This window comes from Buteo buteo, chromosome 5 (genome assembly GCF_964188355.1).
Source record: "Buteo buteo chromosome 5, bButBut1.hap1.1, whole genome shotgun sequence".
Classification (NCBI taxonomy): Eukaryota; Metazoa; Chordata; class Aves; order Accipitriformes; family Accipitridae; genus Buteo; species Buteo buteo.
The window spans coordinates 189,362-216,168 of record NC_134175.1 but is presented as its reverse complement, the minus strand read 5'-3'; the positions used below and the strand labels follow the sequence as shown (position 1 = coordinate 216,168).

At 53.5% G+C, this 26,807-nt stretch overlaps 1 long non-coding RNA gene across 1 annotated transcript; it reads left to right on the top strand.

Moving 5' to 3' along the window:
- Positions 1–14,678: 14,678 nt before the first annotated feature.
- Positions 14,679–21,278, top strand: LOC142030757 (uncharacterized). The gene is made up of 3 exons (XR_012650273.1): positions 14,679–14,922; positions 15,253–15,311; positions 20,587–21,278. It is a non-coding gene; the product is annotated as an uncharacterized LOC142030757 (long non-coding RNA).
- Positions 21,279–26,807: the final 5,529 nt, after the last annotated feature.

Below are 26,807 nucleotides of genomic sequence, written 5' to 3'. Positions count from 1 at the left end.
TTTCCTTCTTCTTTTCCTTGCAAGTTGTTGTTGTTGTTTCTTTTTAATGATTAGACTGTTTTCGTTTCAAGCCACGAGTTTTCTCACTTTCGCCCTTCCGATTGTCTCCCTGTCCCACTGGGGGCGGGGGAGCGAGTGAGCGGTCGCGTGGGGCTTTGTTGCTGGCTGGCGTTAAACCACGACACGAGGTGAGTTGCAAGCCCCGCCTGGCTAATGCTGGAGGCTCTCTATGTTCGTCCTGCCATCTTGACGGGCCGTCCTTGTTCTTCATTGCCGCTTTATAGCGAGCGCCTCTCGCTCTGTAAGCGGCAGTACTGGGGCCGTGCAGGTACTGCGTGTTGCAGGCGGCAAAGGGCAATTGTGTCGCTTGCTGGCGGGAGCGGCAAGGAGTGCGGAGCCACGCTCCTGTAGGGAGCAAAGATGGAACCTCGAGGGCTCTGCGGTCATCTGCTGAGGACTACTACTATCCCGACAGGCCTCTTTGCTATCCCTGCTTCACGGCTGATTCCTTTGCACGCCGGAGGGCGGGGCGGTAAGTAACACCGTGCAGCGTTTCTTCGATAAGAGACAAGCCCCGCACAAGAAGCCTTGTGTGCGCGCAGGATTGGGAGAGCAGAGTTCTGACAGCACGGAGGTGAGGAAAGGTGCGCCCACCCCAACTGAGCCCCAGGGTCGCCAGGGTATCGCTCGCTTGCAGGTGGGCCGCTGGCATCTGGTGCGCGGCGTTCCCTGCTGAACAGAGCTGCCCCTCTGGCACAGAGCAGCTTTGGGTCTCTTGTGGCCTGCCTTCAGGCTGTCAGCTGCACCAGGCGTTATGTTTTTGTTTTTAAAATCTGTCGCCAGCATCTGTTGACTGGCTGCTGTCACTCCCGCAACCCTGATGCCACATGCAGAGGGCTACAGCAGTCCCTGGGGGCTTGGTCCAGGGGACCACCCCCCCTCCCCCCTGCCGTTTGCAGGCTCCCTGTGCTGCTTCTCCTCTCTAGATAATGGGGTGGGGGGGCAGGGACAGAAGCGAGCACCCGAATGGTCTGTTCTTTGCACTTGACTGCTGTAAACGCTCCAGGCCCTCGGGTGCTTTTTGGAACGGAGGCGATGAAGATGACTGCCTGGGCTGCGAGTGGGGAAAGGGCAGGGCAACGTAAGCCCTGTGCCCCCAGTAAGTAGTTGCCGCCTGTGTCTGGTCTCTGCTGGGCTGAGCTGTCAGTCATCCCTCATCCAGCCGCTGCTCCGAAGAGGATCGTTGTGGGGATGCTGCTGCCCGGCGACCAAAATGGGGTCCTACAGCTCGGAGGCTGCAAAGGCGCGGTGGTGCCCCTGTAACGGCACCCGTGGTCCAACGGTAACGGCAGTGCGGCACGGGGGGAGAGTGCCGGCGCGCTCGTTGCTTCCTCCCGGTAAGGAAACGCCGCTGCCGCCCCCCGTGCGCGGTGTGGGCGGGCGCTCAGCGGGCAAAGCGCGGAACAGCAGCGCCGGCACCGCACAGGTGCGCAGCAGCGCCGCCGCGTCGGGTGCTGCCGCCTTGTGGGCAAAGTGTGGTACTGCAGCCCGGCGTTGGCGCGCCGGCTCTGACCCCCCCCCCCCCCCCCCCCGGCGCGCCGTCGAGGGCGGGCGCATGCGCGGCGCCCGGGAGCACCGTGGCGGCGCGCAGGGCGCGGGTCTCGGCGGCAGCGGGCGAGCGCCGGGACCGCGGGTGAGGCGAGCGATCCGCTCCGGCGGGGGATGCCTCCTGGCCGCCCGGGGCTGGCGGGACGGGAAGCTGCGAAGCGGCCGCCACGGCAGGCTCCCGGTCCGCCGGAGGCGAGCCGGGCCAGGGCAGCGCTGGGCAGTTCCCCGAGAGCCGATAGAAGGGAAGAGGGGACGGAGGCGGGCGCCCCCCAGGCGCGGCCAACGGGCGCCTCCCCGAGTCGCCGGAGCTCCGACACGGCGTGGCGGCAACCGCGCATGCGCGGCGGCGCTCCTGGTGTTGCCCAGCGACCGGGACGCTTTACGGCAGCTCGGCATCCGCGCATGCGCAGTGCGCCTTTTACGGCGCTCGCCGCTGTTGCCTGGCAACCAAAGCGCGACACGACGCCTCGGCCACCGCGCATGCGCGGCGACGCGGTTTACGGCGCTCGTGCCGTTGCCCGGCAGCCAGAGCGCGTTACGGCAGCTCGGCACCGCGCATGCGCGATGCGCCTTTTACGGCGCTCGCCGCTGTTGCCTGGCAACCAAAGCGCGACACGACGCCTCGGCCACCGCGCATGCGCGGCTGCGCGGTTTACGGCGCTCGTGCTGTTGCCTGGCAACCGAAACGCCGCACTGGCGTTCGGGAGCCGCGCATGCGCGGTGGCGGCCTTTGCCGCCCTCCTGCTGTTGCCTGGCAACCAAAACGCGGTACAGCGGCTCGGGAGCCGCGCATGCGCGGTAGCGGCGCGTTTCTCCAGCGCTCTCTTCCGCCACCTATTGAACAGAGTTCGGTACTGCAGCTGGGGTGCCGCGCATGCGCGCTGGCGCGTTGTGCCAAGCGCTCGCCGCTGCCACCCCGCGACCAATGTTCGGTACTGCAGCCCGGAGGCTGCGAGTGCGCGGGGCTGCCCCGGTCCTGCACGTGCCGTCCGACGGTAACGGCAATGCGGCACCGGCGGGAGGTGCCGCCGCGCTCGTTGCTTCCTCCCGGTAAGGAAACGCCGCCGGCAAGGAAAGCTGGCACGCGCTGTCTCTGCCCGGCCTCCCTCTCCTCGCGGCGCGGGAGCACGAGGGGACAGGCGGGGCGCTTACCGGCTGCGGGCAGGAGCTGCTGCGGCTGAAGCTGGAGAGGCCACAGAAAGGTAGAGAAGAAGAAATGGAAGGCCGGCCGGCCGGCAGCTGCCTCCCGCTGCAGGCAAGAGAGAGCCTGCCTCTCCACGTGTGGAAGGATCCCTCTTTGTAGTCCGCAGGGTCCGTATGCAGCACCGACGGCGCGGTACGGCCACGTAGTGTGCGAGCGAGCGAGCGAGGCTCCGTGCCTGGGAAGCCTCGTCTTGCAAGACCTACGAGGCGCGTGTTCTCCTAGGGGGAGGACGGCCGTGGCGCCGGAGTTACAGAAGAGGAGGGGAGCGGGAGAGGAGCGGAAAGAAGCGTCTGAACTGGCAAATTCTCCTGGCAGCGCCAAGAACAAGAGCTGTGGTGAGCCCCGGGCCCTCGGGGCCCTGACTCCCCTCTTCTGCGTTCTGGTCCCTCCCTGCCCCTCCCCTGGTCCCCTCTCTTTCCCACACCGCTGCCTGTTTTTTTTCTTTTTTCTTTTGTTTCTTTTTCCTTCCTCCCTTGTACCTCTGATACTGAAAAGCCGGTCGAAGAAACTCCCTAAGACTCGTTTTGGAGTTTTAGAAAGCAGGCATTCTTCATTGCAGCGCTGGATGCACGGGGGATAGTTCCACCTAGCGTGCATGCCACCGCTTTAGCACAAACAGGTTATATAGAATAAGTAATTGCATGTTAATCAGATTAGAATACATATACGTAAAAACGATGGCAACCGATTATCATAGTACTGCCTACATCCGATCACGCGCAATGAAGGATCCATTTGAGTCGAAGGGCTGCTTTTGCGACCACCGACCCATTTGAAGTTCTTGCTGGCTGTCCTCGAAGTCTTTATTCTTGTCCTTGTTCTTTGATCTTGAAGCTTAACGCAGTTTCAATCACGTGTGGTCAGTTTCAGCATTGTTCTCATCTAGCGTCCAGGAACATCTAGTCATAAGAGCAAAGAACTGCAAAACTTAGGAGTACCTACCTCTGCTAGTCGATTGCTTGGCTATACTTTTGTCTATTGTTTCAATGGTAGTGTTAGTATAAGATTTCTAATAATTATTTACCAAATCTCACTTTTGCAGTCACCTAGCAGCAAACCAGTTTCCACAGCTGGTACAAAATATTAAAACCATACCAATATTTAGACGTGCCATACAGAATGTATGGAAATAGGCTATCAGAGGTGTCTGAGGGGCAGGGGGAGCGCCGGGGGGCGCCCCGAGCCCCGGAGCAGACTCGCTGGCGGGACTCGATGGGCACGCGACTGACTGAATAAACGCTGGCCGTCCGTCCTCTTTGCCCTCCGGGCTGCGTTTGCGCTCCCTCTGCACGGGGCGAGGGGCCGTGAGGGAGCCCAGGGGAGGAGGAGGAGGTGAGGCGCTGGGGGGGTCGGGCCGTGCCCCCCCTGTTCCTGCTGGGCTCCGGCTGTTGCAAGTATTCTGGTAAAGAAATCAAAATTTAATCACATAGAAGAGTTAGGTTTGATTAAGAAGTAAAATTGTGAAGCATAACGTATAGGATTGTCAAGTTTGAAACGTAGCCATAGAAACTTTAGGAACTGTGTTACGCGTGACTCTAGGAACCTTAACATTGTTAAAGTTTGAAAGAGCTAACCCTAGAAACCTCACCAGGAAGTTACTGGCTTTTCTACGTTCTGTTTCAGGAAACCAAGGAAACTGTCGTGGACACCAGTTTGCTGCTTGGAAACCCCCTTACCCTTCCCATCTCGATTTGAGTATCGAAGATGCCAGTCAGCAGAGCTAAGTGTAACTGACCAATGATTGTTTTTAAATAAGAATATTGATAAGGTTATATAATCAAAGGACCGATCATTATAAAGGTTAAATTTAAGAACGAGCATAGTATGCATTTTTACAGAAGGAGCTTAGGTAACAATGACCTGACAGAAAAAGTCTGTGAAAACTGGTGGATTTTGATACTAAGTGGGGCACGCCTTTGGAGGAGCGATCCCCCGTGTCCCCAGCGCTGCGATAAACAAAGTGCCCGCTTCTTAACTTCACGTTGGTGTTAAGGAGTTTTATTCTGGATTTTGGTAACGGTTTTGGCGACCCAGATGGGACCTTGCGAGTGAGACTGGACGAGATCGAGTGTCGATCGAACTCCGGCCGGCACCGAGGTATTGTCGGGGAGAACCGTCACCCTCGACTCGCAAAGCTCCTCGCAGCGTTCCCTGGAAAAAAGGTGAGGCGCCGCTGCTTTGGAATTTGTTTGGAAAGCCTGCCCGTGAGGCGTGGCGAAAGCTTCGCAGGGTTGGGGCTTGGAGGGTCCCCGTCTGCAGTGGAAGCCTAGGCGTCTGCCCGTAAGTCATAAGCGAAAGCTATTGCTGGGTTGGACTTTGTGTATTATTTGGGACGATTGTCATTTGCATTTGTTTGGTAGTTGGTATTTGAATGTATAGAAGTATAATGGCATTAGCAAAATTGTTTAAGAATAAGAGTGCAGGAAATGGAACTGCTGATGAAAAGGTACCAAAAACATCAGCGTCGGGATGTTTATTGGCACGTTGGGGTGAGTTGCAGGAAAAATGGTAAACGAACAGAACTTTGAGTTACAATACTATATTGCGATTACTGTCGTTTTGTAGGAGAGAGAGTAACTGGAATAAAGTGCCACATGTAGATTTGTTCTTTTTAAGTGAACGTATCTGACGGGGACCGGAAGGGAGTCTCCCAGCAGAACCTCTGGTTACAGCTAAACTGGGAGAACAGAAAATTGAATTTGCATTGACACTAGAGTCACCTTTTCAGCTTTAAATACCTTAGAGGGAGAGTTAAGTTTTGAAGAAATTGGTGGTGTCGGTGCAACAGGTGAACGAGAAACTAGACCCTTCTTTAAGTCTTTCACAATGAAATTAGGAAAGCAACGGGTCACTCAGCAGTTTTTGTATGTGCCAAATTCTCCTAAACTCCTGTTAAGGAGAGATCTATTTGAGAACTTAGAGGCAGAAATTAAATTTAAAAATGGAGAGATTAAAATTTTAATTCCAGAAACTAAACGTATCGAAGCAGTGGCTTTGTTGTTAACAGGATGGTTACCGACAGCAGAAGATTATACCAGTCAAAGTCTAATGCTGTAATTCCAATCGTCTGGACTGGGAAGTTCCTGGTAAATCCGAAAAGCAGAACCCGTGAGAGTTGATTTAAAGCCAGGATGGAATCCGGTAAGAATTAAACAATACCCCCTAAAACCGGAAAGTCAGAAAGGGTTAGTAATGGTAATACAAAAATTTTTAAGATACAAATTGTTAATAGAATGTGAATCCAGATATAACACCCCGATCTTGCCTGTTAAAAGGCTAATGAAAAAGATGATAGATTAGTTCAAGACCTCCTCAGAGCAATAAATCAAATAGTACAAGATATTCATCCGGTAGTAGCAAATCCTTATACTTTGTTAACGACCCTAACGGAGAAACAAGAATGGTTCACAGTGTTAGACCGAAAAGATGCCTTTTTCCGTATTCCCTTGGATCCCAATAGTCAAGAGGTTTTTGCTTTGGAATGGGAAAATCCTGAGACTGGGAGAAAAACACAATATACGTCGACAGTCTTGCCTCAAGGCTTTAAGAATAGTCTTACCGTTTTTGGAAATCAATTGGCACGAGACTTAGAGATTTGGAAGAAAGAAAGTAATCAAGAAATCTTGCCGGAATATATGGATGATCTGTTAATTGTAGCCGAGACGGAAGAACAATGCACAAAGTTAACTATTAACTTTTTGAACTTTTGGGGAATCAGTGGATATCGAGCGTCAAAAGAAAAAAACCAAATAACCCAGAAAGAAGAAACTTATGTAAATGAGTTTTAAAATCCTAAAAGGGCAGAGACAATTGGGAACTGAGAGAAAAGAGGCAATTTGTCGTCTCCCCGAACCTAAGACGAAAAAAATTAATGACGAGCATTTCCGGGAATGGTCGAGTGGTGTCACCTGTAGATGATAAATTGTGGCTTGCTGGCCTGACCTTTATAGGAGCAGCTCAAAACCTCAAACAATGGATTGGACCGATGCCCAGAAAGCTACTTTCCAAGAATTGAAACAGGCTGTAATAGGGGTGCCAGCCCTAGGCCTGCCAGATCTCACAAAGACACTTGAACTTTTTGCTTGTGAAAGAAGAGGTATAGCTCTGGGTATCCTGGCCCAATATTTAGGGCCAAGTGGGCGAGCTGTGGCCTACTTCTCGAAGCGATTAGGTAATGTGAGTCTGGGATGCTCTGGTCGTCCGAGAGCCGTCGCTGCAACTGTGCTACTGATCCAGGAAGCTCGTAAGTTTAACCTGAGGACAAAGGATTACTGTACGTTTCCCATATGATAACGGTTGTGCTAAAACAGAAAGGGGGGCATTGGTTATCCCCTAGCAGGATGCTGAAATACCAAGTGGTGTTGCTGGAACAAGATGATGTTTACCTAAAAACTACTACCACCGTTAACCCTGTTGCGTTTTCCACAACTGATCAAGTTAAAGGAGAACTGGAACGTGACTGCTTGCAGACAATCGAAAGAGTTTACTCCAGCCGACTGGATCTCTGAGATGTGCCGCTAGAAGAAACGGATTGGGAACTATATGCCGACGGAAGCGGTTCCATCTGTGAAGGAAAACGTTTATCAAGATAGACAATAACTACTGAGGAGGTAATTGCGTTGCCAACTTTGCCTTCGACGATATCTGCCCAAAAGGCTGAATTGATAGCTCTTATTCGAGCTCTGGAACTAAGTCAAGGAAAGCGAGTCAACACTTGGACAGACTCAAAGTATGCTTTTGGAGCAGTACGCGCACATGGAGCGATACGGAGAGAAAGAGGACTGTTACCTGCGCAAGGAACCACCATTCAGCACGCAGAACAAATACTGAAATTGTTAGAAACCATTCAAAAACCAACAGCAGTCACGATAATGCACTGTAAAGCACATCAGTTAGGTAAGACCGGTCCGAACGCAGGTAACCGACTGGCTGATAAAGCTGCTAAAGAGGCTGCAGAAAAAGGCATCCTAGCACTAGTTCCAGAGAAAAGTATAAAGTTGCCTAAAGAAACTCCAATGTATAATGAAAAAGATGAAGAATTAATTATTAGATGGCAGGCTAACAAAATGAAACAGGATAGGCTGTAACACCGACAGGTCAAATAAGAGTCCCACCCACAATAATAAGAGAAGTTGCCCGAGCTGAACATCACAAAGTATACTGGGGAACAGAAAGCGAAATACGACAAAGATTGCTTAAACAATTATAAGCGGATGTGAAATTTATATATAAAATTATCCCCGAATCAGTAATACGATCATCTTTGGGATTATTAAAGAAGGAAATTTTTTTAGGAGAATATTAGCAAATTGATTTTATAGAATTGCCTTGAAAAGAAGGATCTATCCTAGTTTTAGTTGATATCTTTACTGGGTGGCCCGAGGCTTTCCCTTGTCGCACCGAGAAAGCAAGGGAAGTAGTCAAAGTCTTGCTCAAAGAGATAATACCAAAATGTGGGGTGCCTGTAAGAATGTCATCTGACAATGGCCCTCATTTTATAGCAAAGATTAGGAGACAAGTTGAGCAAAGTATTATCTATAGATTGAGACTATCACACCCCACATAGACCACAAGCAAGTGGGGGGGAAAAAAAAAAAGAGAGAGAGAGAGAATGAACTATACCCTTAAGCAACAGTCGAGTAAAATTTGTCAGGAAACCTCTCACATGGGTTAGAGCATTACCCATGGCTCTATTAAGAATCAGAGTATAGCCAGAAGAGAAAGCAAATTGAAGTCACTATGAAATATTGTATGAAAGACCATATCAAGAGTCCTACGTTCTGAGTATCTTGAATGCCTTTGGAGATAGGTTTTTAAAAGGTGTTATGATTTCTTTAAGCAATTCTTTTCAGGAACTTTGTCAGTATGTCTCCACAGCTGGACCCTTAGAATTGGACTTAGCAGCGCATCCCTTCCGACCGGGAGATTAGATTGAATATATATAAAATCACGGAGAAGTGGAAAGGACCGTATCGAGTCATTTTAACAACCCTTATAGCAGTAAAGGTCTGGGAGAAGAACCTTGGCTTCATTATTCAAGAATAAAGAAAGCACCAACAAGAAATTGGAAGTCTAAAGAAACTGGCCCTTTAAACCTGAAAATCTATAAGTAAGTTTCACGTTATCTATTTGGGAAAACAGTTGTGTAAAGTTTATACGGTTGGGGTTGCTATTAGGAATATTGTCGAGGGCAGTAATCTTTTTGTGTGTGTATAGGGTTTATGTGGGTTTTTTTGAGGGGTTCTAAACATGAGATAAACAAAATGAAACAAGTATTGTTTGAGCTATTAATCTTGATGTTAACCGTTTTTGTAATTTGGATTAAAAAAAAAAAATATCTAGTTTTGTAATTGATTCAAAGTTTGGTAAAGACACAAAATTGAACCTCAGTAACAGGCTGCCTTCCGATTCCAAAGTCAGATGAAAATCTAGTTCCGTGAAGAATATTGACATTGAATTTAACCAAAACTTGAGAAAAGATGCAGAACAATGAGAATCATTTTAGCAAATTAAATGGGATGGATTTAAAAGGCAATTATTTTTTTTTAAATTTGAAAGAAGGAATTAGAGCGTTGTGAATTATAACATTACCAAACCATCCACCTCGTGGACAAAAGAATTAATTTAATCGCCCTTCGGGAGACACTTGTACGGGCACCCCTTGGGGCTGTCAGTTGCCAAAACCGTAGAGACAAGTGCAAAAAAGAACTTGGCATCATATTTGAAATATAAAACGCTGTTTAGAATTTCCTGGAGTTCCAGGATCCTTGTTAGAGCCACCCAGAGTCGGGACCGTCTATGGAAATTTAGACTGCTTTAGACAACCAGAGAAAAATCACACATCCTCAACAGAGCTGTATGAAAGTTTATACTTGCAGCTCCTCTGACCCCAAAACTCCAAAGACTTTCTCTAGTAGCTAAAGCTCTAAGATGGGGATGTATTTGTAGAAAGTATAATAATATTTTAAATGATCTTTGGTCCCCTCTTAATGACGGAAAAAATTTAGCTTGGAGTTGACTGTATTAAAGGACAGGTGAAAAGTTCAGGGTTAACTGTTTGGGTGACTAGTGATGATAAATGATCCACTCATCTTTTCATGAAGGAGAAAAGCAAATGGTGGACTTTAGACTTAATAACTCTATCCTCTCTCTGGAAGAAATCTCCCTTGTGGCCTCGCTGGTGGACCTGGGTAAATGGAAAAGATGATACCTGGCAATCGCCAAGTCTTAGAACTAAAATAAGATGGGTATTAAAATCTGTATTTTGACCCCAGTTAACACCTCTTCCAAATGAGATGACTCTTGCCATCTTTCATTCAATCGAGGAAGTGCCTGCTGCTTAACTTCCCATGGGTGTTGAGGAGTTTTGTTCCGGATTTCGGTCCCCCAGCTGCGGGCCGGGGCTGGAGGAGCCGCAGGTGCGGGCAGTGAGGCTGCTGGGGCCGGCCCCTCCCTGGAAAGGGGGGGCTGCCGGGGGAGGGGCCGGGGCGGGGCCGGTGGGAGCCCAGGCAGGAGCGGAGCGGGGTGGAGCGGTGGCCGGGCTGCGGCTGCCCCTCGGGAGAAGGTGAGCGGGGCCGGGCGCCCCTCGGACGGCGAACGTCGGAGGCGGGGGTGGCCCGGGGGAGGTGGGGTCGCCTGTGCCGAAGGCCGGGGGCGGGGGGGGGAGCTGGGGGCTCACAGGGGGGCTGGGAGCACGTGCGCGCGCGGGGGGGGGGGCGGCGGCTGGGAGCACGTGCGCGTGGGGGGGGGTGCTCACCGGGCCCCGTGGCGGGGCTGCGCAGTCGCCCGGCGGGTCCCGGGGAAAGCCCCGAGGAGGATGGCGGGGTCTGTGTCGCACGCACGGAGCGGCAGCGGGGCTGTGCCGTGCCGGGGCGGCGGCGGCGGCGGGCGCTGCCCGAAGCTGGAGCCGGGCGGGGGGGGGCCGCGCCGTGCCGCGGCGGCGGCGGCGGCGGGCGCTGCCCGAAGCTGGAGCCGGGCGGGGGGGGGCCGCGCCGTGCCGGGGCGGCGGCGGCGGGCGCTGCCCGAAGCTGGAGCCGGGCGGGGGGGGGGCCCGCGCCGTGCCGCGGCGGGAGCGCGCTGGAGCCGCCCGGACCGGCCCTGGGGGCTCGGCGGGGACTGCGGCTGCGCCGGCGTGGGGTTGGGCGGAAACGGAAGCGGCGTCCCCTCGGGGTCAGGTAGCAGGGCGGGCTGCCTCCCGGGGCATGCCGGGAGCTGTAGTTTTCGCGGACTCGGCGGCCGGGCAGCAGCGCGGCTCTCGGGCGCGGCGTAGTCCTCGCTGCCGCCGCGGCCCCCGGAGTCCGACCAGGTCAGACTCGGGAGCGTTGCCGGTTTCGCGTGGTTTTCCGCGGGCTTCCCGCCGCGCCCGCTCCCCGACCAGCCGTGCGGACGCGCCTCCCAGGCGCGTGCGCCGTCCTGCGCGTGGGGCAGCCCGGCGTTCGCTCGCCGGCTCCGGCCCCTCCGGCGCATGCGCGGTGTCCGGGAGCAGCGTGGCGGCGGCGGGCGGTCGCCGAGACCGCGGGTGAGGCGAGCGATCCCCTCCGGCGGGGGCCGGGGCGGTGGCGGGGGGGTGCCTCCTGCCCGCCGGCCGCCCGGGGCTGGCGGGACGGGAAGCTGCGAAGCGGCCGCCGCGGCAGGCTCCCGGTCCGCCGGAGGCGAGCCGGGCCAGGGCAGCGCCGGGCAGTTCTCCGAGAGCCGATAGAAGGGAAGAGGGGACGGAGGCGGGCACCCCCCAGGCGCGGCCAGCGGGCGCCTCCCCGAGTCGCCGGAGCTCCCCCGGCGCCTTCCCCCGGCCCCGCTCGGCCCGTGCGGCTGCCCCCAGCTCCAGCCCCTCCCCTGAAGCCCGTGCTGTAGCCGCAGGCAGCCCCCGAGCCCTGTCGTGAGGGCAGCAAGCTGGCTCTCCCATGTTCTCGAGTCTCCCTGAACGTGGGTGCCGTTAGCAGCGGCGCGGGGAACGAGCGGCGTCTGCGGAAGCCCCTGCGGAAGGAGGGGCTCCGGCCAGGGTCGAGCTACGGTAATAACGGTCACTGCTGCCTCTTTCCCTCTCCCAGAGGCCACGCTGTGAGTGCGGTTGTCCGCTCGTCCCCGGGGATGCCGTTGACTGCGGCAGCCTCAGGCTCGCGTGGGCTGTCTCTGCCTGGCCTCCCTCTCCTCGCGGCACGGGAGCACAGAGGGACAGGCGGAGCGCTTGCTGGCTGTGGACGGGAGCTGCTGAAGCTGGAGAGGCCACAGAAAGGTAGAGAAGAAGAAACGGAAGGCCGGCCGGCAGCTGCGTCCCGCTGCGGGCAAGAGAGAGCTTGCCTCTCTGGGTGTGGGAGGATCCCTCCTCGTAGTCCACAGCAGGTCAGACCGCCGGGGTCTGTATGCATGACCAGCAGCGCGGTACGGCCACGTAGTGAGCGAGCGAGCGAGGCTACGTGTCTAGGGGGCCTCATCTCGTAAGAGCAGCGAGGCGCTCGCGTGTTCCGTTATGTGGAGGACAGCCAGGCGACTGGAGTTACAGAAGAGGAAGGCAGGAGAGAAGGAGACAGAAGCATCTGAGCTGGCAAGGCCTCCTGGCAGCTCCAAGAGCGAGAGCTGTGGTGAGTGCTGGGCCCTCGGGGCCCTGTCGCTCCTCTTGTGCGTCCCGGTCGCTCCCTCCCTCCCCCTCGCTTTCTCATGCTGCTGTGACATTTGGTTTTGTTTTTTTTTTTAATTTTGCTTCCCCGTACCTCTCCTCTTCTGTCTATTCTCTTGTCCTACTCCCTCTTCCTCCCCCCCCGCCCCTCCCCGTCTTTGTCCTGCAGCCAGTTGCTGTTTTTTCCTTTTCCATCTCCTTGTCCTGATCTGCATCCGCCTCTTTCCCCGCCTCCCAATTTCTCTGGCCTGTTCTCTGGCGTTCTTTTCCTCTCTGTGCCTCTATGTGCTGCTCTGTGTCCCTGCCTTCCTATCTCTCTTCTTCCTACTTTCTGTTTCTCTCTCTCTCCCTTTGTCTTGCTCGCTGTTGCTTTTTATCTTTGTCATTCTGGATCTCACTGGCCCCGTCCTCCTTCCTGGTCATCTCTTACTCTCTGTGACCCTTTGTGCTGCTTCCTGCCCCTTTTTTATTCACCCTCCCTCTCTCTGCAGGGCTCCTGATACCTCGCTTTCTAATTCCCCACCGCCCCGTGCTTCTCACGGTCTTTGTCTTTCTCGCTTGCTCTCTCTCGTTGTCATCGTTCTTGTCTGTCGCTCTGTCTTGCTTCCTGTCCCGTCGTTTCTCGCTGTATCCCTTTGTCCTGCTCCCTGCTCGTATTCGTATTCCTCTCTGTCCTGAGGACCGTCCCAGTTTTTGATCTCCGTCCTGCCGCTGTCCTGATTTTTCCTTCTCTGCCATGTTCCCTGTCCCTCTTTCTGTCTCTTTTCCTCTGTCCTTGCTGCTTATTTCTCCATCTCTGTCCAGACCCCTGTCCCTTCCCCCCCGCCCCGCCTTGCTGTCCCTCTGCCTTGCTTTCTTTCACTACCTTCTCTGTCTGTCTTTCTCTGCCCCGTTCCCTCTCCCGCCCTTTCTAACGGTGTCCCCCTGTCCAGCTAGCTGTCGCTGCTTTCTTTTTTCTGTTCCTCAGTATTTTTTTCTTTTTTCCGTATCTCTCTCCCACTGCCCATCGCAGTTGTTTTTTTTTCCCCTCCGATGCTGGCCTGCTCTTTGTCCCTTTTGTCTGTCTCCTCTCTGTCCTTCTGTCATGCTCCCTGTGTCTATTGAATCCCTTCATCTCTGTCCTGCAGCCCGTCGCTAATTTTTTTCCCTCTTCCGTCCCTTTGTCCTGCTTCCTGTCCTTGTCTCTTTCCCTTGGTTCTGCCTCCTGTCCTTTTTTCCTTTCTTGCTCCATCTCTCTGTCCTGCTCCCTATCCCTCCCGCGCTCTCTCTGTTTCTGTGTCCTTCTCCTTGCCTTTCCCCACGTTGTCTGTCTTGTTGTCCCTTCTTTGGTTTTCTTGTTTTCTGGGTGGCTGGGCCCGGCTACCCGCGGGGGTGCTTCGGCTGGGAGGTTTGGGGTGGGGGGCCTGGCCGTGCCGGTGATGGCGGGGAAATAAAGCCTGAAACGGCAATCGAGAAGCGACGCCCTGCCTGTGCTGGGGCTGCCCTGCAGAGGCGTGGGGCCGGGCCCTCTGCAGGTCCCGAGCACTCCCCGAAACTGCGCGTGGGGCCCCGGGGGTGCAGGGCTGTGGGGTGGCTACGCTCGGCGTCGCCCGTGGGCACTGCAGGGTCAGAAATGGAGAACAAGTTTTCTGTTCCTGGGGCTTGACAACAGGCTCGCGTGGCTGATTTGGGGGCTCGGAAACAGACCGAGCTGCGCGGCTTTGGGCCCAGAAACAGAGGTCCGGCCCTGCGTGTTTGGGCCTTGAGAACAGGCTCAGCAGCCGGGTTTTTTGGCTCCCAAATGGGCCCCGAGTCAGGTGGTGTGGGGGCCAAAAGCGGGAGCCGGCTTGGCTGGTTTTGCAGGCGGGTGGGAGGGTGTTGGGGGCTGCGGGGGGAAGCGGGGGGCGGGCAGGGTGCGTGGTCCCTCCCCGTAGATGGGGGTCTGGTTGTGTCGGACGCCGAAGTTCGGGAGGCCGGCACGCAGCCGGCCGAGCTCAACATCTGCGATGGTCTGTGGGGGGGAAAGGCGCTTTTCAGACCCCACGTGCCCTCTTTGAGTCCAGCTCTTCTTTCTGCGCTGCTCAGAATAGTTATTAAGTAATTAATCGCCCAAACTTAACGAATATTTACTTGGCGTGTAACTCTGCTGTTTAATCCTAGTGCTCCAGTTCTGACAGCAGTTGATACGCAACCTTATGGAAAGCCCAGACCGTTGCACGTAGCTGGAGCTTGTAAGGAGAAGCAGCTGAAATCAGGCGGAGCTTCAGTGCGGAGCTGGGGCTTCAACGAGCCAGAACTGTAGCAAGCGGGAGCTGGAACGAGGCGGGGTGTCCGCTGTCTGGAGCGTGCATTAGCCAGAGGCGAAAGTACCTGCGGCTGTAACCGAGCAGGGGGCGCGATTAGCTGGAGCGTCTTTTCGCTGGAGCGTCCGTCGGCCGGACTGCGCTCCCAGCACGGCGGAAGAGCGGCCGGGCGCGGGCAGGGCTGTCCGCAGCAAGCAGCTCCGAGCAGCAGGGAGGTGAGTTGTCCTTCTGCCAGCGGGGAGCCCGGCCTCTTCCCTCGGGCATGCAATCCACGCCACGCTCCTGTCTCTGCGTGGAGGGTCTCTCCCGGTCCATTCCCACGGGCAGAAGCGAGGTGGGGGTCCCCCCGCTCTCCCGGGGCAGCCTCCCCTGCGAGGGGGCGCGGGCGAGGTGTCGTCGTCCCCTCGGTACCGGGCAAAGGGGAGAGAAACCGGCTGGCGGGAGCTCCTGGGGTGCAGAGCCCTTCCGGCAGAATCCTCCCCTGTCTTTTCACCGTTGGCTGGGTGTGACAAGCAGGTTCATTTCTTTGTCTCCTCTTCTCCCAGCGTCACCTTCCGCGTCACACGAAGAAAATCCTGCCTGGTTAATTCCGCTTGCTGCTCAGGTAATCGCACGTATCGGGCTGGGGGAGCGGAGAGGAACACTTGCGAGTTCGAGGGCACTACAGATGCTCCACGTTAAACCCACAGAGAAGGCAAATTTGCTGCTAGTGCCGAAAAGCTGATGGAAAAATTGCTGTTAACAGATCGTGCCCTGTTCCTGAACTGGTCCCGTGATGTGTTTTTGGTTCAGGTGAAAGAATGAAATTTCCTGTCTGGTAAATTCAGAGCTGCCTGTTAGCTTCTTTAGGGGGTCGAGTGTTTCTCTTCTCTCTGTTCATACTGATTTTATGGGCAAGTTGGAAATAGCCTTTTACTTTTTTATGTATAACTGAATTTTTAGGAATATGTGGTGTCCCTGTAGTTCGTTTTTGAGCACCTAGATGCCAGTAGAAATGTAATGAGTGAAACATGATGGGAACTGGTACTTGATTTTTATTTGGTTGGTTTTTTTTTTTTTTTCCCTTCCCCATTAAGAGTGTTGATGGCATGTTGTCCCGTGGCACAATCCCCATTCCGTTCAGCGGAGTCTTCAGTCTAGGACTTTTAAGTGAAAAAGTTTGTCCTTCCAAAAAGGGACTAGTCATTCCTAGGACCGAGGCACAGCCTTGCAAGGAGAGTCGCTTAAGTACGTGATCGGAATGAAAGCCAACTTTCAGTTGATGTTGCTGCTGTTGGTCTTTGCTTTCATTGATTTCTCCACCACTCCCTCGTGGTTGGGAGCTCTGAATCGTAATGTTTTTCAGTCTCTAACACATTTCCACCCCCACCCCTCAAAAAAAGGAGAGGCAGTGTCTGAAAGTTAATTAGTTTCCTCACAAATGCGTGAGTAAATAAAATTTGAGTTATGATGATTAAAACCATAGAAATGACACCAGTCTTGCAGATCTGGACTATTTCTGAACAGGCATTCATCACACGCAAAAGTCGTCAGGTGTCGCCTGGCATGCAGGCGTGGCGACCTGGTTCAGGAACGGCGACCCCCGTCCATCAGCTTGCGGACACCAATGTGGTGGACAGCAAATGGCGTTTATTAGTGGTCGACACGGTGTTATATACCTTTGGTTTACGACGCCACTTCCGTCTGCTTACATCGTAAATTAAACACTATTGGTCATTAGGAGAGGGGCTCTAACTTTCCGTACAACGCGAGATCTTCCGACCGCCAGGCCCTAATTACCTACATTTCCCCCCTCCCTATGCGTCGTTAAATTAGTTAAATTAGTTAAATTAGTTATAAAAATTATATTAATACAATTAGCAAAAATGTTTTAGTTTTATAAAAAGTCTTAAAAAATATATGTAATATATTATAAATCTAAGTAGAAAACTATATTAAAAACTATAAACACCGTAAATTAGTTAAGACAGGTAAGTAAGGAAGTTAAGGAGTAAGTCAGGAAATTGTTAGGGACAATGTTAAATATTCTTAAAGCATTTGTTGGTGCTCTACAAACAGGATGTTAACGCTTTGTAGTCGTTTTTTGACAAACGACACAAGTTTTTTCAGTATACAAGGTCCGAAAATCAATGTTAGCAGAATTATCGTGACTGGCCCTATCAAGGAGGATATCAGGGTGGTCAACCACGGCGAACGGTTGAACCGTGATTCGTACCAGTTTTGTTGCACGTCCCGTTCTCTTTTTCGCTTCTCCAGTCCTTCTCGCAGTTTAGCCATGGTGTCTCTCACTACTCCAGTGTGATCCGCATATGTACAACACTCTTCCCTCAGTGCGACACATACTCCTCCCTGCTGTAAGAACATTAGGTCTAATCCTCTTCGATTTTGTAACACTACTTCGGATAGTGATCTAACTGATCGTTCTAATGCACTTATCGATTGTTCAATCCTTGCTAGGTCTTCGTGTACTGCTACTCTTAGGGCGCTGAATCCTTTGCTTTGGTGTACCAAGGATGTTACTCCCGTACTTACTCCTGCTGTTCCTAAGATCATTAAGGTGGCTACCGTTAGTGTTGTAAAGGGTTCTCGTTTCATCAAATGATGTTCTGGGGTAGCTTGATAGTTATAGACAAATTCTTCGGGATGGTACAAAATTTTTGGGACTATGGACACTTGGATACAATGTTCTGAGGACCTATGAAGGCTTTCTAATGACAAACAAGGCGTAACTCCGGTAGTAGAACAGACCCACTTGGCATTTTTGGTTGGTATTAACCATTTGGTAGAGGCTTTACTCAGCATCTTATTGGAACACAGTTGTTCTCTATGCTCTGGGACTTTGCCTACACACACTCCCTTCCCTACCACCTGTGATAACGTAATGCCTTGTTTTTCTGTGTCCCATATACACTGGGCTGGGTTTGCATCATTTGTCTGCATGGGTAGGTCACTTACTCCTATGGCCTCATAAAAGGGTGGTCTTATTCCGTAACATAACCAGCAATGCTCTGTAAGATTTGGATTTGTCTCGTTCAATACTTGGAAGCTAGCTTGCATTATTTTCCAAAGAAGATTTTTGTAAGGGGTTTGGACGTTATCGGGGGTTGTAACTTCGATATCGTGTGTTTTGCTATATATCGGTGTTGGTGGGTTGAGAACTGGATTAGGCCCGATCGCTTGGGGTGTTTGTGAGATTATTTTAAGGATCTGTACCACTGTTCCTGGATCTTTGAAAGCGCTGTGAATGAATACTGACCACCTCCTTCCCACGACCCATCCCATATTAGCCGGGTTCTGGATCTTCAAAACCAGATGGGAACAGGTACCTTTGTTGGCTAACCATCCATTGGGTCTGAATTTTGGACGATTGCACCCGTTTGGTCCCCATTCTACTTGCAAATTTTTGTCCTCTATTTCTGGTTTCCATCTATTGCTCGTCACGATAGTTTCACATCCCCAGTACCCACAAAACCAACGTCCTGGATAGTTACAGTAACTCTTCCCTGGGTTTGAACTAGGACACCAATACGTTCCCCATATTGATTTAGGACTTCCACGTTTAGGGAACAAATCGAAATTTGTTACCACGAAAGTTGGGGGGCCTGCTGTCACGTTTACCGCTATCACTCGATCGCTGGTGAGGTCTTGTAGGACCCACCTGAATGGCCGATGGGGATTGTAATCTGGTTCTGCCTTTCCTGCAATGATAAGCTTTAAAATCAGGATTACACAAAAGCATCGGAACTTTCCCTTGCCGAGGTTGCTTAGATATTGTCCGGGCTCCGCCGGTGCGGAATCTTCTGGTTCGGACGGGACGCTTGCCGGCTCGTCACTTTCTGTTGCCATCGGGAAGTATGGATCACGGGGGCGTCCGATGATCCGGTCCTGTGGACAAAAACTCACAGTTTTCATTAGTTTTATTCTGGAGGTCTGGTTTAATGGACTTAAGCGGACACCACCTAACTTTTCCGTCTTTTTTGACCGCGCCGTACCCCCGCCCTGTAAGGACTAGCCTCCATCCTTGTTCCCATTCTCCTAACTCATTCCTGATTATAACTAGCGGGCCTTCTTCTAATGCTCGAGTGGCCCAATGTTTTTGGGTGGGACTATTTACTTCCTCCCCCCGGGGGAACTGATTCAGTGCTAACAGAGCAGTCGCTAAAAGGCGTGGTTGGTCCTTTTGGGGGATGGCGCTGGCAAAATTGGCGCTGGGCTCTAACTTTCCGTACAACGCGAGATCTTCCGACCGCCAGGCCCTAATTACCTACAGTCAGGGTACGGATCACCTGCGCTTCGTGCTCTGACAAGACAAAATGCTGAGGCAGGGATGAGCTCTGAAAGAAGAAGGGGGGGGGGGGAAGGGAAAGAAGGATACAGGGTCACGGTTTTGTTTTGTTGTTGTTTGTTCTTCGAGAGTGCAATATTGACTGGTGCCAGCCTGCAGAGCTCTTCTGCTGCCTGACCTCTCCTTCTCTTTCATGGCTGTAATTGTCGTTTGGATAATTGTAGAAGAGCAAGTAAGTTATTTGCCTCTGTGAATGTGCTGGTAATACCAGGAAGGCAAATGCTTGAACCAGTAGTGAATAACTGGGCTACGAGTAGAATTTCTGAAGGAAGAACAGCAGCAGCAACAGGAAGCAAATAGCAAGTGACCAAAAACTTGCGTGTGTCAAAGGCATCAAAGCTTTCTTGCCGAATGTTGTTTGGCAATATGTTCCAAATGGCTTTTTTTGGTAAACGTAAATTTTCAGGAAGTTCAGGGCTTCGTGTGGCAAAACGTGTCCCTCTGCGTACGCGTCCTGCTACGTAAATAGCGTGGGTCAGCGGCAAGTCCAGCGGCAGGGCTGCTGTTCCCTGCTCTCGACGTTGCCGTAGTAGTGTTGCGGTATTTAGACCTTAACGGACGGGCTGAGGAACGGAAGGAGAATGCCCGTTTTCTGTAAGGGCTCAGAATGCCGACCCTTTTCTCTGCCTGCCGCTCCCCTGTGCGTGAGATGAAGCTGTTTTATTTTTCTCCCTTGTTCCTGGTCTAAATATTTCTGGAGCTGTTGCTGCTGTGGGTTTGCAATTGGTGTTACTGCGTTTTTGTAGCGTTGTGGCGATGGGTCGTTTCTACTGTGGCGAAGCGTCGAGATACGGTTTTCGGTTTAAAGCGTCAGAAACTACGTTCACCGGAACCGGTAACTCGCGGCGTAGGGGAAACCGATCTGGCGCGTGCAGCTGTGCTCGCAGGGATGCTCGGTGGCTCCTCATCAAAACGGCAGGGTGTGTGCGTGGACATCCGTAGGGTTGCGCTCTGGGTCCGAGAGCGTTAACGTATTTTTGCTGTTGGAAGATGGAATGGAGCGTGTGCCTGTTAAATCTCAGGGTGGTCAAAAGCTAGGAGGGACCCTGAGCGGGTTTGGTGGCACAACTGCGGTTTTAAAAGATCTTGCCCGTTTGGAGCAACGGCCTGGAAAAAATGATTCCTTTTTTGCAACGAGGCAGTTCACAAGGACAGATATGTTGCTGTGCTCTTTAGCAAAGATACTCAACTTGGGACGTATAGGGTGATGAAGCCTCGGCTATACTAAGGCTTGAGAAAATGTCGGTAGGTCTCTATGTCTGTCACCTGCGTGTATCTAGGAAAGTGAGTTCTAGTGAAAGTAAAGTTGCCAGTGAGTCAAAAAAGAAAGGGGAAAAAAAAAAAAAAGGCACAGTCGTCTGAAAAATGCAAAAGCTCTAGTGGCCCGTGTCAACAACTGTACCGAAGATGACGCAAAAATAGTTTTTCCTCCGCTCAGTCGTACTGTCTTCACAAACCTTCACAAAAAAAAAAAAAAAGGCAGCTTTGGATTCCTACCCAGCTTTGTGCTAATGTTTTTTTTTTCTTCTCTCAGCTGGATGTCAGCTGGCACCGTTTCGCCGTGGTTGCCCTTTCTTCTGCCGTGACGGTACGAGACAGACGGAAAGATTCCGTAGTGGCCTGCAAGTACAAGGTACGCCTACGATGTGTGTCTGTGTTTTTCCAAAGGTACTTGCGGTACGGACTTTAATGTTGAGAGTGTGCCAACTCTCCTACTTTTTTTTTTTACATTAAATATTTTAACACAAATACTAAAAATAAGTTCTGTTCTGGAGCATGTTACACCTATACAAAGTTTACTTCCCTCAGTTTATCTTCTCTTCCTGAAAGCATAATCTTCTGTTTCTGTGTGCTTGCTAGTAAATGATACTGTGAAACTAATTTTGTCCTAAAAGAGGGAAGAAACTGTTCTTAAGAGTTCAGCTGTTCAGAAGAAACAGACTTTGTTTTCATGATAAAACCTTTATGCTTTTACAGTCAATGATTTTTTTTTTTTTTTTAAATATCTTATAGTAGTGCTCAAAAACGTTACGGAGATAATTAGCATCTGTACTAAAAGCAGTCAAGGTCAAAGAAGAGACGTGGACAAAACAGGGCAAATGGGCGTCGCATCTGTGTGTTTTCCAGGCTTTCCCAGGAAGCATTAGCAGCCTTGTAACTAGTGACAGTGAGTCCTGAGGTGGTTTTGACGAGTTACTGCTTCAGTAATGTATTTTTTCCTTTCACCTACAGTGTGTAATTTTGACTTCAGTTGGAAAGAGATTTTCCAAAATGGAAGTCTTTCTCTCTCAAAGAAATTTTGTTTTATGAACTTCCCATCAGAGTGGATCTTCAGAGGTGATCAACTTGACAGTAGAAGTCATCAGTAATGAGACTTTTCACTCTCTTTAAAAAAAGAGAGAAAAAAAAAAAAAAAGTCAATTTCCTTCCAAAGACCCAAGCACAGCCCATCTTCCTAAAGTTGATGGCATCACTGGTCTTTGGTTTCTCAGTTGTAACGGTCGAGATAACATGAAAAAGTGTTGCTCTGCATGCTTCAGTACTGCCAAAAGCATTAGGAAATCTGCCAGTCCTTTTTGGTAGTCTGAGGTATTGCAGCGCTGGGGATTTTACAAATTGACTTGCATTGTTTAAACTGTAACTGCCAGATAGCTGTAGTATATGATTTGTTAGGTGTATGTAAGCAGTTAGGTATTTGTCTAAACATTTAAAAAGAGAGGCAACTGAATGTTATGGGTTTTTTTTCCTGATGTTTTGACGGAGTGCTCTGAAGTACTTTCTTTCTGTCTGGCTTTCAATGGTGCGTTTCCCTGGCAGTTCAGTACACCTCTCTTGGGCAGCTCAGCTGACCAGGTGTCCCTCCGCGTTATGCAACACGCACAAAAACCCCTAGTCCCGTTATAACTGTGTACTTTGGAGAGAGATAATTTAATGGTATGAATTCAGAGCTGTGCAAGCTAAGGTAATGGAAAAGGAAAATCAAATACTTTTATAGTATAAGTATTTTTATTGGATGTATATAAACATGGGCACACCTTTTTAGTGTAAAGTGAATGATTGAGATTTGTTCTTTATTTTTCATTTTGCTCTTTGAAGTTTTCCACTTCGCTTTCAGCTTTATTCACCAAACAAGCAAGATGCAAAGCAGCAGCAGCAGCAGCAGCGCAAGGGCTGTAGCTGTTGCGGTGGATCCGTAAGCGTAGATTCTGATTGTGTACGACCTCGTCCCGCAGCCTCCCGGGGTTATCTCCCTGCAGCAGTGCTGTAAGGAAGGGAGGAGACGTTTTCCAACACCGGCGAGAGTGTTTACTTGTATGCTAAGAAGGTGTTCAAAATGGTATCGATTAGCCTAAGTGCTGATTTTAAGTGTTCAAATCGCTCTTAACTTTTAAAGGTGGTGGTGTATTTCGAGCTGACCTGTTTACCTGGCATCCTCCTTTAGCTCAGCGACTCTTCTTGTGCACCCCCAGCCTCTGCTGGCAGGGCGGTATGAGAAGCTGGAAGGTCCCTGACTTAGTCTAAACGCTGCTTAGCAACAACTACAGCATCGGTGTGTTGTCAACATTGTTCTCATTCTAAATCCAAAATGGCCCTGTACCAGCTAGTCAGAAGAAAATGAACTTTATTCCAGCCGAAACCAGGACAACCCCAAACCCCCTGGTTCTGGGTCTGCAACGGAAAAAACCAAACAAATTTGGGACTCCTGGGAAAGCCAAATCCGCCTGGATTTGTGCAGCTGGAAAGCAAAAAACCCACCCCATTTTCATGCACAAAACCACAACCAAAAGATCACCCCTTTTTATGTTGTGGAAAAGCACTGAAACACACCCCAAACGGAGTATTTTGAAAAAGCAGAAAACTCCCCAGTTTGGGGAAGATTGGGGGTGAAGCACAGGCAGTTTGAGGGGTGTTGCTGGGGGTCCTCCCAGTGTGGATTATCTGGTGTGGATGCTCTGTTGCGGGTTATCCCAGGCGAGTTACCTGCTGTGGATCATCCTGGGTGGACTCCCTGGGGTAGGTCATCCCTACCCGTGTCCCCCCATGCACCTCTGTACCCTCACCTACCCCCCCCCCCCCCCCGTGTGTGTTTCTCCCCCATATGCCCCCTGCTGCTCCAGCCCGCCCCCTTCACCCATGCGAGTTTTTAACCCACGCGAGTTGTTTCCCCCCCGCATGCCCTGCTCTTCTGTCTCCTGTCCCGTCCCCCCTGTCGTCCCCCCCCGCTTCCTTTCCCTCTTCCATAATCCACACCACCACCCCCCCCCCCCCCCCCCCGCATCATCCATCAGGCTCCAGACCCCTGGCATGCTGCCTGCACCCCATTCTCTGTCATTTTTCCTTCTTCTTTTCCTTGCAAGTTGTTGTTGTTGTTTCTTTTTAATGATTAGACTGTTTTCGTTTCAAGCCACGAGTTTTCTCACTTTCGCCCTTCCGATTGTCTCCCTGTCCCACTGGGGGCGGGGGAGCGAGTGAGCGGTCGCGTGGGGCTTTGTTGCTGGCTGGCGTTAAACCACGACACGAGGTGAGTTGCAAGCCCCGCCTGGCTAATGCTGGAGGCTCTCTATGTTCGTCCTGCCATCTTGACGGGCCGTCCTTGTTCTTCATTGCCGCTTTATAGCGAGCGCCTCTCGCTCTGTAAGCGGCAGTACTGGGGCCGTGCAGGTACTGCGTGTTGCAGGCGGCAAAGGGCAATTGTGTCGCTTGCTGGCGGGAGCGGCAAGGAGTGCGGAGCCACGCTCCTGTAGGGAGCAAAGATGGAACCTCGAGGGCTCTGCGGTCATCTGCTGAGGACTACTACTATCCCGACAGGCCTCTTTGCTATCCCTGCTTCACGGCTGATTCCTTTGCACGCCGGAGGGCGGGGCGGTAAGTAACACCGTGCAGCGTTTCTTCGATAAGAGACAAGCCCCGCACAAGAAGCCTTGTGTGCGCGCAGGATTGGGAGAGCAGAGTTCTGACAGCACGGAGGTGAGGAAAGGTGCGCCCACCCCAACTGAGCCCCAGGGTCGCCAGGGTATCGCTCGCTTGCAGGTGGGCCGCTGGCATCTGGTGCGCGGCGTTCCCTGCTGAACAGAGCTGCCCCTCTGGCACAGAGCAGCTTTGGGTCTCTTGTGGCCTGCCTTCAGGCTGTCAGCTGCACCAGGCGTTATGTTTTTGTTTTTAAAATCTGTCGCCAGCATCTGTTGACTGGCTGCTGTCACTCCCGCAACCCTGATGCCACATGCAGAGGGCTACAGCAGTCCCTGGGGGCTTGGTCCAGGGGACCACCCCCCCTCCCCCCTGCCGTTTGCAGGCTCCCTGTGCTGCTTCTCCTCTCTAGATAATGGGGTGGGGGGGCAGGGACAGAAGCGAGCACCCGAATGGTCTGTTCTTTGCACTTGACTGCTGTAAACGCTCCAGGCCCTCGGGTGCTTTTTGGAACGGAGGCGATGAAGATGACTGCCTGGGCTGCGAGTGGGGAAAGGGCAGGGCAACGTAAGCCCTGTGCCCCCAGTAAGTAGTTGCCGCCTGTGTCTGGTCTCTGCTGGGCTGAGCTGTCAGTCATCCCTCATCCAGCCGCTGCTCCGAAGAGGATCGTTGTGGGGATGCTGCTGCCCGGCGACCAAAATGGGGTCCTACAGCTCGGAGGCTGCAAAGGCGCGGTGGTGCCCCTGTAACGGCACCCGTGGTCCAACGGTAACGGCAGTGCGGCACGGGGGGAGAGTGCCGGCGCGCTCGTTGCTTCCTCCCGGTAAGGAAACGCCGCTGCCGCCCCCCGTGCGCGGTGTGGGCGGGCGCTCAGCGGGCAAAGCGCGGAACAGCAGCGCCGGCACCGCACAGGTGCGCAGCAGCGCCGCCGCGTCGGGTGCTGCCGCCTTGTGGGCAAAGTGTGGTACTGCAGCCCGGCGTTGGCGCGCCGGCTCTGACCCCCCCCCCCCCCCCCCCCGGCGCGCCGTCGAGGGCGGGCGCATGCGCGGCGCCCGGGAGCACCGTGGCGGCGCGCAGGGCGCGGGTCTCGGCGGCAGCGGGCGAGCGCCGGGACCGCGGGTGAGGCGAGCGATCCGCTCCGGCGGGGGATGCCTCCTGGCCGCCCGGGGCTGGCGGGACGGGAAGCTGCGAAGCGGCCGCCACGGCAGGCTCCCGGTCCGCCGGAGGCGAGCCGGGCCAGGGCAGCGCTGGGCAGTTCCCCGAGAGCCGATAGAAGGGAAGAGGGGACGGAGGCGGGCGCCCCCCAGGCGCGGCCAACGGGCGCCTCCCCGAGTCGCCGGAGCTCCGACACGGCGTGGCGGCAACCGCGCATGCGCGGCGGCGCTCCTGGTGTTGCCCAGCGACCGGGACGCTTTACGGCAGCTCGGCATCCGCGCATGCGCAGTGCGCCTTTTACGGCGCTCGCCGCTGTTGCCTGGCAACCAAAGCGCGACACGACGCCTCGGCCACCGCGCATGCGCGGCGACGCGGTTTACGGCGCTCGTGCCGTTGCCCGGCAACCAGAGCGCGTTACGGCAGCTCGGCACCGCGCATGCGCGATGCGCCTTTTACGGCGCTCGCCGCTGTTGCCTGGCAACCAAGGCGCGACACGACGCCTCGGCCACCGCGCATGCGCGGCTGCGCGGTTTACGGCGCTCGTGCTGTTGCCTGGCAACCGAAACGCCGCACTGGCGTTCGGGAGCCGCGCATGCGCGGTGGCGGCCTTTGCCGCCCTCCTGCTGTTGCCTGGCAACCAAAACGCGGTACAGCGGCTCGGGAGCCGCGCATGCGCGGTAGCGGCGCGTTTCTCCAGCGCTCTCTTCCGCCACCTATTGAACAGAGTTCGGTACTGCAGCTGGGGTGCCGCGCATGCGCGCTGGCGCGTTGTGCCAAGCGCTCGCCGCTGCCACCCCGCGACCAATGTTCGGTACTGCAGCCCGGAGGCTGCGAGTGCGCGGGGCTGCCCCGGTCCTGCACGTGCCGTCCGACGGTAACGGCAATGCGGCACCGGCGGGAGGTGCCGCCGCGCTCGTTGCTTCCTCCCGGTAAGGAAACGCCGCCGGCAAGGAAAGCTGGCACGCGCTGTCTCTGCCCGGCCTCCCTCTCCTCGCGGCGCGGGAGCACGAGGGGACAGGCGGGGCGCTTACCGGCTGCGGGCAGGAGCTGCTGCGGCTGAAGCTGGAGAGGCCACAGAAAGGTAGAGAAGAAGAAATGGAAGGCCGGCCGGCCGGCAGCTGCCTCCCGCTGCAGGCAAGAGAGAGCCTGCCTCTCCACGTGTGGAAGGATCCCTCTTTGTAGTCCGCAGGGTCCGTATGCAGCACCGACGGCGCGGTACGGCCACGTAGTGTGCGAGCGAGCGAGCGAGGCTCCGTGCCTGGGAAGCCTCGTCTTGCAAGACCTACGAGGCGCGTGTTCTCCTAGGGGGAGGACGGCCGTGGCGCCGGAGTTACAGAAGAGGAGGGGAGCGGGAGAGGAGCGGAAAGAAGCGTCTGAACTGGCAAATTCTCCTGGCAGCGCCAAGAACAAGAGCTGTGGTGAGCCCCGGGCCCTCGGGGCCCTGACTCCCCTCTTCTGCGTTCTGGTCCCTCCCTGCCCCTCCCCTGGTCCCCTCTCTTTCCCACACCGCTGCCTGTTTTTTTTCTTTTTTCTTTTGTTTCTTTTTCCTTCCTCCCTTGTACCTCTGATACTGAAAAGCCGGTCGAAGAAACTCCCTAAGACTCGTTTTGGAGTTTTAGAAAGCAGGCATTCTTCATTGCAGCGCTGGATGCACGGGGGATAGTTCCACCTAGCGTGCATGCCACCGCTTTA